The sequence below is a fragment of the Lissotriton helveticus genome, chromosome 2_1, assembly GCF_964261635.1.
Source record: "Lissotriton helveticus chromosome 2_1, aLisHel1.1, whole genome shotgun sequence".
NCBI lineage: Eukaryota > Metazoa > Chordata > Amphibia > Caudata > Salamandridae > Lissotriton > Lissotriton helveticus.
The window spans coordinates 2104401923-2104414388 of record NC_136059.1 but is presented as its reverse complement, the minus strand read 5'-3'; positions in this window follow the sequence as shown (position 1 = coordinate 2104414388).

Below are 12466 nucleotides of genomic sequence, written 5' to 3'. Positions count from 1 at the left end.
TGGTCTTTCACATTTGTTTATGCTCCTTCTTACACCTACCCGATATATTCATTTTATTTGACCCATATTTAAATTATTTTTAGGATTTTCTTAGGGATTCTCTATATAATTTGCGTTTCTCCTTTTTTTCTTCCATCACTTTTCTTTCTTTATTTTTCCTTCTCTTCAGTCATGTTTCTACAACTTGTTTGGTTAACATGTCCTCTCACTTTTCACTTTTTCAGTTTCTGATTAAGTTAAAATACTATAGCTGTGTAACCCTTTGTCTATTTCTATGATCTTGGTTTTGACATGTAATGTGGAAATTTAGGAACTAATGGATATTTTTTCTTTTTTGTTTGTAGCCCTGAAGAAGCAGGAATTCCTTGAAACAAGTGTTGGCTTCTTCACTGTTGTGGTTTCTTTCGATATTGCATTCAATTACTTAACTCTGTTACTTGTATGTCACTTTGGTCTTCAGAAATGTATCAATGACTCATTATTCTCATATTTTTCTTTATTTTATTTTATTTGTTGAGTTGTATATAGCGCTTGCTTGACCTGAGGGCATAAGTGCACATATATTGCTACTGATCCTTATACCTTCTTACGTATCGCCTATTTACTGCATTATACCTGTATGTTTACCCTAATATGTTTTATGCGCAAATATGTAGTTTACATAAAACAAATTAGGGTAGACATACAGGTATAATGCAGTACATAGGCAATTCGCAAGAGGGTATAAGGATCAGTAGCAATACATTTCTGAGGTAGTCTCAGTTTACGGCTATATAATTTGTTTTAGAAGCGCATAGTAGCGGTACCTATTGGGGTAAGCATTAAGACATCCTGGCGGTATTTAAGCCACATGTCTTGGCATTGCAGAGGTAGAGACAGTTGATGAGATTGTTTACATATTGTATAGTATCAGTACTAATTTGGTTTGACCTAACAACATAGTGGCAGTACAAAAGCGAAATTAACGAATGTATCAGATTCAGTGGCTAATACAGTATTGAGGTAGCAACAGCATAAATTAATTTATAATGATATGACAATAATTGCATACATTTTCATTGGGTAACATGAGGAGCAATTAAACAAACATAGGGCCAAGGATTAACTTTGGGCTGCAGATCGTGTAAGCAAAATGTGGGAAGACATTAAGAACATTATCTGAAACGTTGTTGTACTAGAACACAACATATCAATTTATGCAGATAATATTTTAACGAAGCTTAGATACAATTTCACAGGTTGTCTGGGGACTAAGTAAACATAGATAAGACCAATGATTGACAGTGAGCTGTGACGTAAAATAGAGCTGTATGGGTGAGATATTTCACGGGTAGCTATGGACGGGCTTATTTATGGTGTGGGGTGTGGCGGCATAAGGGTTTTCCCAAGAGAATGCAGGACAAGGCTTTGTGAGCTCCGTAGAGGTCTCTTTTGCCCAGCTTTTGAGAGATTATTTGACTGGTAGGATGGTTTATCAGTGTGCATAGCTTTGTGGGTTATGCATGCAATTTTTAATATGGTCCTTGCCTCTATCGGAAGCCAGTTGTGTCCTTCAGAGTGGGCGTGATCATGTTGCCTCCCTCCCAATAGAAGCATGGCCACAGCTTGGAGAGTTGCTTCCAGGGGGGCTAAGTATGTTTTTGGAACATCCGTGAATGTTGTGTTACCATAGTCCAGCTTGGGGAGGATGTGGGCTTGTATCACAATCCTTAGTTTTTTTTTAGATGTTTTAGCGAGTAGAAGGCACATTTCGCAGAGATGTTCATATGTTCCTTCATAGTTAAGTGACTGTCGAGTGTGATTCCCAGGGATTTGACCGAGTTGGAGATAGACAGTTTGCAGTTTAGTGCAGTGATGTTGTTTAGCCAGTCTGCTACAGGAAAAGATTTTTCTTTGAGTTGAATGAGGAAGAGTTCTGATTTGTTGAGGTTGAGTTCGAGGTGGTTGCTTGTTAGCCAGGATTGAATTGTGTGAAGAGTACTATTTAGGTGTTGGATCTGACTTTCAAGATTTTCATGTAGAGTTGGGTGCCATCCCCAGGGAGGTGATGGGCAATACTAGCTCCTTTTAGGATCACTGCGAGAGGTTCCATATAGCGGTTGAATAGGGCCGGGGACACGGTTAACCCTTGCAGGACACCTTGCAATACTGGCGATGCATTTGGGATTTTGTTGTTGAATTTGATTAGCTTTGTGCGTTTGTTCAGGAAAGAGGCGAGCCACTGAAGAACAGATCTATGGATGCCTGCTCTCTTCGAGAGGGTGTTTAGGGGCATGTCATGGTTGACAGTGCCGAAGGTGTCTGATAAATCCAGGAGGACTAGGAGGCAAGAAGAGGCCTGTGAAGATTGTCTACGATGTTCAGTATGACTTTCTCTGTGCTGCAGTCTTTCCTGAAACCCGACTGAAAGGTGTCATATAAGGTGTTGAGTTGTTCAAGCACGCATTTCTCACTGGTTTTCGCGAGGAGAGGGAGGTGTTTTTCATGAGGGGTGTTACTTGGCTGTGTTTAAGGGAGCTGACATAGATCCGCTCAAAAGGGAGTAGTTTATGGTGACCCATAAAGGAGAGCTGATTTGACTGAGATTTTTTACGGATTATCGCCGGAAGAGGATCCGAGATGTGAGATGTCTGCTTCATGTTCGCAAGTATTCTTTGGCCCGCTTCATAACGGGCATGATTGAATTCAGATCAGGTGGTATTATTGTTTTTTAGATTGTAGGGAGTTGAAGTTCAAGAGCTGTGTTGACAAGGAGGGGATATGAGCTGCATTTAGTAGATGGGATTCTGGAGGGCCATTTCTGCAGGGGGCATCATTTGTGTATGGTGGCGGCTCAAGGGAGAGATTGATGATGGATATGTTTTCACAGAAAATGTTGCAAATTCTTCACAGCGTTTGGTTGAGTTGTTAGTTGTAGGTTGAGGGAGGCAGGATGTTTGCTGCTTTATAATGTTGAAAAGATCTTTCTGTATGTTTTGCGACCTATTCAGTTCCCGGAAGAAGGAGGATTTTTCTCTAATTATATGTTTTTTGTATATTTGGCATTCAGCCCAGAGGATCGAGAGATAAGCTTCAGACGGCTGCGGTCTCCAGTTTCTTTCTGCTGTACGGAATTTACCCTGCTCAGTGTTTAGTTCATTATTAAACCAGAATCTGCTTCAATGAGTTCTGTAATTTTTGTGTTGTAGTATTCAGTATGGTCATTGGTGGCGGCGAGGCTGGGTAGTGGTAGATTTGGGAGTCAACGAGAGATTGTAACTCTTCTTGGGAGATTTGGTGAACGTTCCTCAACCAGCACGTGGGACGGCTGCGTTTGGGGCAGGACTTTGACTGAAAGGTATTGAGCTGGAATAGTATTAGATGATGATCAGACCAGTCTGATGGTAGGATAGACTGCAGTGAGGCTATGTTGTGTCTGGAGTTGATGCATCAAGGGTGGCTCCATTGCCATGGGTTTGTTTCTTGCAGTGCACAGTAAGCTTGTTCGCCTCAGGAGTGAAGTAAGAGCACTGAGGGATCATTCACAATGTTCAGTTGTAAGTTGAGGTCCCCTATGATAATGTCGGTGCTGTAATTAATGGAGTTTAGCTATATTAGGTCCGCTCAGTCTTCGAGGAATCTAGGATTGTCCCTAGGAGGGTGGTAGATAAGATGGAATTGATGGGGATTGTGCTTTTTGAGGAGAGCTTCATTCCTAAGTATTCAGAGAATGGGAAGTTGATAATGTGAAGGGGTGTAATGCAGAGGTTGTTTTTGTGTATAATTGCTAGTCCACCGCACTCTCCCCCCCTGCTGTCCTGGTGGTCACACCGAATGTTTGAGAAGCCCTGAGGGATGAGGCGGTTGATGCAAGGGGATGAAGGATCTGTTAGCCAAGTTTCAGTGAGAAAGATACGTTGATGCTTTGTTGAATGATAGTGTTCATTATATCCGTGGATGTCTGACAGCAGATTTGCAGTTCAGGAGCAGGCAGTGGGGAGAAGGTGGCAAATGTGCTATAGGATGGCTGGGCTGGATGGTAGTTGTGCGGGTGGCCTTGCTGGATGAGCGGTGTACAGTTTCCTGTGCGCGCTGAGGACAACTGGAATCTTACGAAGGTCTCGCTGGTTTGGGACCTTATTCGATGTTTTGCTCAGTGAATTAACTGCTCGATATGGCAGCCCGCCATGCTGTGGTTCGTGGGTACCCCCAAACTTTCTCTTGGGGGCCAAATTTACAGTGTGGTTTGTGTCCGAGGGCCGCACCGGTGGGGGCAGGGTCAGTGGGGGAGGGGGCGAGGTTAGAGCAACAAAAAAACTGTGACCATGTGGTTGAACACAGGTCCCTGCAGCGGACGCCTTCGTCCACTGAGCCACCAGACCCGGCATACACACATATCTCTCTCTCTCTCTCTGTCTCTCTCTCTCTCTCTGTCTCCCTCCCTCTCTCTCTCTCTATCTCTCTCTCCCTCTCTCTCCCTCCCTCTCTCCCTGTCTCCCTCGCTCTCCTTCCCTCTTCCTCACTCAGTCTCCCTCTCTCTCCTTCCCTCTCCCTCACTCAGTCTCCCTCCTTCCCTCTCCTTCAGTCTACCTCTCTCTCCTTCCACCTCCCTCAGTCTCCCTCTCTCTCCTTCCCTCTCAGTCTCCTTCTCTCTCCTTCCCTCTCACTCAGTCTCCCTCTCTCTCCTTCCCTCTCCCTCACTCAGTCTCCCTCTCTCTCCTTCCCTCTCACTCAGTCTCCCTCTCTCTCACTCAGTCTCCCTCTCTCTCCTTCCCTCTCAGTCAGTCTCCCTCTCTCTCCTTCCCTCTCCCTCACTCAGTCTCCATCTCTCTCCTTCCCTCTCCCTCATTCAGTCTCCCTCTCTCTCCTTCCCTCTCCCTCACTCAGTCTCCCTCACTCAGTCTCCCTCACTCAGTCTCCCTCACTCAGTCTCCCTCACTTAGTCTCCCTCACTCAGTCTCCCTCCCTCTGTCTCCCTCCCTCCATCTCCCACCCTCTGTCTCCCTCCTCCCTCTTTCTCCCTCCTCCCTCTTTCTCCCTCCTCCCTCTGTCGCCCTCCTCCCTCTGTCGCCGTCCTCCCTCTGTCGCCCTCCTCCCTCTGTCGCCCTCCTTCCTCTGTCGCCCTCTGCCTGTCTCCCTCTGCCTGTCTCCCTCTGTCGCCCTCCCTCTGTCGCCCTCTCTATTTTCTCCCTCTCTCTGTCTCCCCCTCCCTGTCTCCCCCTCCCTTCGTCTGTCTCCCCCCTCCCTCTGTCTCCCTCCCTCTTTCTGTCTCCCTCTCTGTCTGTCTCCCTCTCTGTCTGTCTCCCTCTCTCTGTCTGTCTCCCTCTCTCTATCTGTCTCCCTACCTCTCTCTGTCTCCCACCCTCTGTCTTCCTACTTCTGTCTGTCTCCCTCTGTCTTCCTCCCTCTGTATCCCTGCCTCTCCCTTTCTCTGTCTCCCTCTCCCTCAGTCTCCCTCTGTCTCCCTCCCTCCCTCTCTCTCTCCCTCCCTCTCCCTCTGTCCCCCTCCTGTGGAATTTTAGTTCGTGTGCTAAACATTATCTACGCCATCTTGCAGACTCACGTATGAGCATACACGACAGCCATTTTAAGTACCATGGTCTCCCTGTTCACGATCGCCCGTCAGCACACTTCCCTGAACCTTGCAAGCCTTCCCCGCGCCTCCTGGCTGCCCCCGCGCTCACATGCACAAGTCATGAAACCCCCCCCCCCCCATGACTCTGTCTCAGGGAATCACACCCCGCGCCTGACCAACACCTCCTTTCCGTCCATGAATACCCCTCCTTTGATGACCCCTTCCTCTGAGCCCGACTGCCTGTACGAACCGCTGGTCATCCCTTAGCCCGAGGATACAGTTTATTGCCCACTACTGTATGCACTCGCCTCTCCTGAAAGAGACCACTATTGATCACGACCTCCCCACCCCCTGAGATTCGATCAGGCGCACACATTCCAAAGGAATCGGCAGAACACTCAGCTGCGCGATGGCCCCTCCCAATCATATGAGGGGAAAGGACCTCTACTGTTGTCATGTGTTGGAATGGGCCGGAACTGGGGGGGTGCCGGGGATGTCGTTCTCATACTTCACAATGTCCCTGTTGTAATAAAGGACGTTCACATGTCTTAAACCAGTGTATAAAAGACCAGGTCTCAAAGAGGTTGAGAGAGCACCTCGAGACGATACCTTGTTGTCTGATCTGATGTGTTCTACTCCGACGGAATAAACTTGTTTCCTGTCTTCCTGTCTCCAGCGCCTGCCTCTTTATTGAATAACTTCGTATGGTATTAGAGGCGTTTCACGCCGGGCAAATTTAACTTAGGAAACATCTACTGAAATCGCCTGACCATTTTGAATTGATCTTTAACAATTGGCGTCCCAAACGCGGGGCCCATCAGCGACACGTGGATCCAGTGGGAGAGGTCCCGACGACAGAGTGAACAACTGCAACGATCGGAAGAGCTCCTGTCCGATAGACCCTCGTCTGACAGCCGATCATCTGAACTTCACTGATTCCGAGCAGACCTCTCCCGAGTGATCTACGGTCCTGACTGGGAACCACCAGGAGTGCCGCGATAGCAACAAGAGAATAGAGGACAATCGGGCGCTGGAAGCGGAAGACGAGAAACTGTCCATGCGGTCCGGGTAAGGTCGTGACACACGACAAATTGCGAAATTGATTGATTGATTGTTTGAAAATACTAGTATTACTTATTGACTGTTTCTGAGGAATTCTCTATTTGCAAACAAACACAGAATCGCCATACTCTGTTTAGTCTTTGCAGATAGTGAAGGGTAGGCAACGCAAGCCTTTAACACGTCGTGCCTATTTTTTCTCCTCATTTATTGATTGATTGAATCGAGCATTGAATTGTTCGAAGTTGGTTCTCTTAAGGATCTTCTCTGTCTGCAAACGGGGAAGAATAGGAATATTCTCTCTCCCTTTGCCAATAGTGAAGGGTAGGTAACGCAAACCTTTAACACGTCGTGCCTATTTCGTTCCTCATTGATTGATTGTTTGCCCGAACATTGACTGTTTTGGGAATTGGTTCTTTTTGGAGGTATTCTCTATTTGCAAATAGCGTAGAATAGAATATTCTGTCCAGTCTTTGCAAGTAGTGAAAAGATAGGTAGTGCAGGCTTTTGCCCCCCATTGTAATCCGTCATGCCTGTCTTCTCCCCATTGGTTCATAGTTGGGTCAACCCGGACCGCTTATTAGAGATGAACCATCCAGCTCCACTGGAAGGCACCCCTAATAAGGACATGTTTACTAAACAAGGACTAGTCGCTATAGCTTATAGTAAGTTATGGCATAAATATACAAAAAAGGATCCTAAAAATCAGTGGCCACTGATAGGTTCATTTGATAAAAATAAAATAAAACCACTAGAAGCAGCTGTAAAAATAAACAAGGCAACGCCCACTATGCTTGATAGTATTGGCATGTGGCGCAAAGAAGCAGAGCATCGCAGGAAAAGAGAGGAAGCGAAGGTAGTGAAGGAGTTACGAAAAACCGCCCATCTGGCCGCAAAAGAACTAGATGAAGAAATAAGAAGAAGAGAGGAAGTTAGACAAACGCAAGAATCAGGACTGGCAGGCCAATGCCCTGTCAGGACCACCTCTGCGCTCTACCCGGAGATTCCCTCCAAACAGCGGGCAAATGACGAGTTACTGCTCGGTCCTCCAATTATCTACATGCCTCCTCCTTATGCTCCCAGCATCCTCTAGCACAACACTCACCAGTTCAAAGTGCAGGTATGGGTGACCCTAGCGCTAGTGCCCCGGCTCTTACGGCCTTCGCACCAGCCGCATTGGTAACAACAGCAGATGAACATGAGACTAGCAGGCATCTAACAGCCAGACCAAATAGGTTGAGCAAGGATGAGCGGGATGGAATCGACAAGATAGCAAAAACATTGGTAGAACGGAAGGAGAGCGAAGAATATACGATGAATATGCACAATTCACATGCCGGTAGTCACAGACGGCATTTCATTTTGCGGTTCAGCTACCACACCCTGAACGCGTATGAGGATAGGTACCGGAATAAAGGTCCTGCTAAATTGACGGCTCTATATAGAAGGGTCGATGTTGGAGATGGAACTGAGAGCGATGTGACGGACCTCTTCATGCAAACGCTTGAGGTCTTCCGCCACCTCGCGGAACAGAAACCAGAGGTCAAGATCACAGTCCCTGAGACGATTGAGCCCTCATTAGAAGCAGCCAACATGATGATGCCTATCAGAGAAGCCGCCCCCTATTGGGTTCCCCCAAGAGGTCAGGGAACAAACGATGATATCAACCACGCAGATGCAAAAGGGAGGGTTGTGTACAACTGGGTTTACCAACCATGGGATCGGCAAGATATTTTAACTTTTAGGCAAACCCTGCCCGATTTACGAAAGAACCCTACAGCATTTTATACAGAACTAGGCACAGCCTTGGGCTCAACCATAATGACTCTAGCGGACATTGATTTGTTTTTCGGGTTGTGTCTGCCGGCTGATGTGTGGAAGCAAATCCGGAGAGCCGACCACACAGACCTGTTCGGACACACCTGGAAACAACTCGATGACCTAGATAGGCAGCGAGAGCCCGGAAAGAATCCTGTAAAAGATATACTGGAACTCCCCGACAAAATAGTGCAGAAGCTAAAGACGTTGATCCCAGAAAAGAAGGTAGACTGGTCGGTAGTCACGGCTTGTCGTCAGAAACCTCAGGAAGATGTATCAGAATATTTCTCCCGATTTGAAACAGTGTTCTCCGACTACAGTGGTCAAGACATGACCACCGCAACCGGACAACACCTATTCGTGCAAAACTACGTAAAAGGGCTATCGCAAGAGGTCTCCCAAAAGTTACAGACTAGCGAGAGTAGTTGGGGAGCCTCTAAACCTGCAGCTATCCTTCAGATGGCTCAGTACTACGAACACCAAAAGAACGAGAACGAAAGGGCAACTGAGAAAAAGAAAAAGGACTTAAAGGAACGAGTAATGATTGCTCAATTGCAGGGAGTGGCTACAGGAAGGGAACGGTATAGGGGAAACTACCAGTCGAATGCTCCTAGGAATTCGGCCCCTAGAGACCGCAACCCCACACCTGGCGCTCCACGAACCGACCTCGATGAGAACCAGTGTGCATTTTGCAAAGAATTTGGGCATTGGAAGTCTCAATGCCTGGCCCTTCGGGAAATGATTAGAAATAAAGAAACAAGGGACATGACAAATGGCTCCAAAACTGGAGGGCAAGGACGAGGGCAGACCCGCGACACCACCAATGACCGATCTGACAGACCAAACACATTTGACCGCCCCCGACAGAATCAGTGCCAACAGTCCGACTGCAACAATGCTCACGACTCTGCATAGGACTGCCAGGGGCAAGGGAGGGATCCAGTCGAGCTCTGTGTTGACCAGCAAGGTCCTTACGTCACTGCTAAGGTCCTGGGTACAAAGTCTCCATTTTTGGTAGACACTGGAGCGACACGTAGTGTATTATCAAAACGACTGATTCCAAGGGCACCCTTGTCTGGCTCACACATTACCTCGATAGGTTTCGATGGAACGCCCTCCACTAATCCCCTGTCTGTACCTATCTCCTTTGACCTAGGAAACAATCCCACTGACACAACATTTCTGCTCTCCTCCAACTCCCCTGACGCCATTATGGGTATTGATTTACTGAAACATTTCCGAGCTACTATTAGGTGTTCCCCGGATGGAGTCCGAGTCATCCTGTAAGACAACCCGAGCATGTCCAGACCCTACCCCGCACGACATATGTACGCCATAACAGATGCTGACCTATCCTTGCTCGATACCCTACCCCTGTACCTATGGGCCAGAAACGACTCGGATGTAGGACGAATGATGATCGATCCTGTACACATAACTGTTCGACCAGATGCAATACTCCCGAAACTCCCACAGTACAGGATATCGCCCGAAGGCGAGAAGGCATTGGTAGCAATTATTCAGTCCTTGGTAGATGCAGGAGTGGTAGAGGAAGTGGTTAGTAATGTCTGCAATAGCCCTATCCTACCCATTGTCAAGAAACAAGGTGAGGGAGATGAGAAAGCGTACCGCTTCATCATCGACCTGCGAGAAATCAACAAAGTGGTGGTGCCACAGTACCCCGTAGTCTCAGACATCGCCACCATCCTGACTCTCATCCCGTCCACCGCCACCACCTTCACCGTTATTGATCTTAAAAATGCATTCTTCTCTATCCCCATCCATCCAGACAGCCGTTATCTCTTCGGCTTCACCTTAAAAAACCGTTCGTACCGATTTTGTAGAGCTCCCCAGGGCTACACTGAAAGTCCCAGCATTTACAGCCAGGCCCTCAAAAGACAGCTGGACGCCGTCCAGCTACCAGATGGAGTGGTGTTGATCCAATATGTTGACGATATCCTTCTGGCGGCCGACACCACTCCACTTGCAATCACAGCCACTATGCAACTCTTGCACTTTCTTGCGGAGAATGGCCACAAAGTCTCCAAAAAGAAACTGCAGTTCTGTCAGCCCCAAGTAACATACCTAGGCCATCTCCTGTCCAAAGAAGGGAGGAAACTTACGCCCGACCGAATCCAAACCATCCTAGACACCCCCATTCCAAAAACGCAGAAACAAGTCCGCTCATTAGTGGGCCTTACTTCTTTCTGCCGACCAATGGTTACCAAAATTCAGTCTCATTATAAAACCCCTACTTTCCCTGTTGGCCAAAGATGTTCCGTTCCCACTCCCGTGGACTCCCGAATGCCAAGCATCCTTTAAGGAGTTGCGGGATGCCCTTTGCTCGGCACCCGTTCTAGGAACACCAGATTACTCCAAACCCTTCTCCCTCTTCACTCACGAAAGGGAGGGATGCGCATTGTCTGTTCTAACTCAGCCCATCGGCGCCAAACAACGCCCTTGTGCCTACTTCTCTGCCACTCTTGATCCAGTCGCCAGAGCTCTACCTGCCTGCCTTCGAGCAGTAGCCGCTGCTGCTGTCTCTATCCGCCAGAGTGAGGGAATTGTGCTTTCAAACTCCCTCACGGTATTAGTGCCCCATGCGGTTGACACCCTTTTGAACCAGACTAAGACTCATCATCTGACTAGCGCACGACTAACAGGGTACGAATTGACTCTACTTGCACCCCACATCACCCAGAAGAGATGCACGACATTGAATCCTGCTACACTGTTACCCTTGCCCGAAAATGACCCCGATGTGCCCCCTATACACGACTGTGTGACCCTCACGGACGAACAGACCAGGAGTAGAATTGACCTCCGAGACATTGCTTTTACAGATCCTGATGGAGAACTATGGGTAGATGGCTCTTGTATCAAACTCCCAGACGGCACCACTTCTGCTGCCTATGCGGTGACGACAGCTCGAACAGTAGTTGAAACCGCTCGCATCACACAACGATCCGCACAGGCAGCAGAACTAATTGCCCTCACACGAGCATGTATCATAGCAGCAGGAACCACGGCAAACATTTACACGGACAGCCAGTACGCCTTCGAGGTGGTTCATCATTTTGGGCTCCTGTGGAGGGAAAGGGGATTCCTGACGTCCCACGGTACGCCCATCCTTCACGGAGATTTAGTCTCCGCCCTGATTGAAGCAGTTCTTCTCCCCAAACGATTAGCAGTGATCAAATGCCAGGCACACAAGAAGGTGACAGATTTAGTTGGACAGGGAAACGCACTAGCCGACAGCACTGCCCGAACCACAGCTGAGAATAGGACAACGACACGCATGTATGTGACCAGGTCACAAGCAGAAAAATGGACTGACGCTAGGGAAACGATCAGGGACATCCAATCGGCCAGCACACCACACGAATTGACTGAGTGGGCGCGGGTGGGTCTAAGGGACGATGAAGGCTGCTGGCGGACAAAAGACACGAGCAAATGGTTGCTGCCTGATGCATATTTGATCCCCATACTGACAATGGCACACTCCCCTGCACACATAGGCTCTGCCCCCATGATTGAACTCATTTCCAAAGTCTGGCACAACAACAAGATCCCCGACTCGGCCAAACGCCTAGTCCAGCAGTGCCTTATCTGCTTACAACACAACCCCGGGAAAGGAACTGTGGTACCCCGGGGAGGGTTTGGGATCCCCGACCACCCCTTTGAGGTCCTCCAGATGGATTACATCCAGCTAGAGAGGTGCCAAGGCTTGAAGTACGTTTTAGTCATTGTATGTGCCTTCAGCAAATGGGTGGAAGCCTATCCGACCCGTGATAACACTGCCATGACTACTGCCAAAGTACTACTGAAAGAGTTTTTCCCTCGCTACGGCCTTTGTCGAATTTTATGGAGCGACAATGGCCCCCACTTCGTAGCTGAGGTTATCCAACTAATCCTGAAGGGGTTGGGGGTAAAACAAAGATTCCACGCAGTCTTCCACCCCCAATCCGCTGGCCTGGTTGAACGACACAACGCTACCCTGAAACTGAAACTGTCAAAAATAGTGGCCACCACAGG